Source organism: Chrysochloris asiatica, unplaced genomic scaffold, assembly GCF_000296735.1.
Source record: "Chrysochloris asiatica unplaced genomic scaffold, ChrAsi1.0 scaffold00541, whole genome shotgun sequence".
Taxonomy (NCBI): Eukaryota; Metazoa; Chordata; class Mammalia; order Afrosoricida; family Chrysochloridae; genus Chrysochloris; species Chrysochloris asiatica.
Genome location: NW_006409059.1, coordinates 402,986 through 403,899, shown reverse-complemented (window position 1 = coordinate 403,899; position 914 = coordinate 402,986).

Genomic DNA, 914 nt, shown 5'->3' with positions numbered 1-914 from the left:
ACTTCCTCAGAAGGTTGGAAATAGAAATACCTTATGATCCAGCAATTCCTCTTCTTGATATTTACACACAAGAAATACGAGCCATAACACGAGTAGATATATGGACACCAATGTTCATAGCAGCACTATTTACAATAGCAAAGAAACAGAGACAGCCTAAGTGCCCATCAGCTGAGGAATGGATAAACAAACTGTGGTACATTCACACAATGGAACATTATGCTACCTTAAAGAACAACAAGGAAGCTAGCTGTTAGCTACCACATAACATGGATGAACCTTGAGGACATTATGGTGAGTGAAATTAGTCACAAAAGGAGAAATACTGCATAGGACCATTATTTTAAACGACTAAGAAATGCAACCCATACTAAGGAGGGGGGATTCTTTGTTGGTTACTGGGTTGTGGGGGTGGAGTGAGGGGAGTGAGGGGAAGGTGGAGCACAGGGTAAAGAATAGACACAGGATAGTTTGGGTGCTGGGAGGGGAGCAATACACAAGAAGGAGGAGGGGAATGGAAGAACAAGACAGATGGAAGAAAAATAAGGCAGGTATGCATGGGCTAAGTGGGACAGGGGTAAATAATGATGTATGCACAACCTTAGAACAATAGGGCTCTGGGATATAGCGATTGAGGCATGGTTTAAAGGGGGAAATAATGTTAAGGTACTTGGCTGTCTTTTGAATCTTCGTTTTCCTTGCATACCATTATAAAATAGGCACTTGAGGGGGAAGGAAAGGAATAGCCAGAAATATCACCATAGAAAGTTTCTGCCTATGTCGTTGTCATCAGGTGCCATCGAGTCAGAACCGACTTATAGCAACCCCATGCACAGCAGAACGAAACAATGTCAGATCCTGGGCCAACCTCATAACCGCTGCCACACTCAATGCCATCAATGATGCCACCTGGC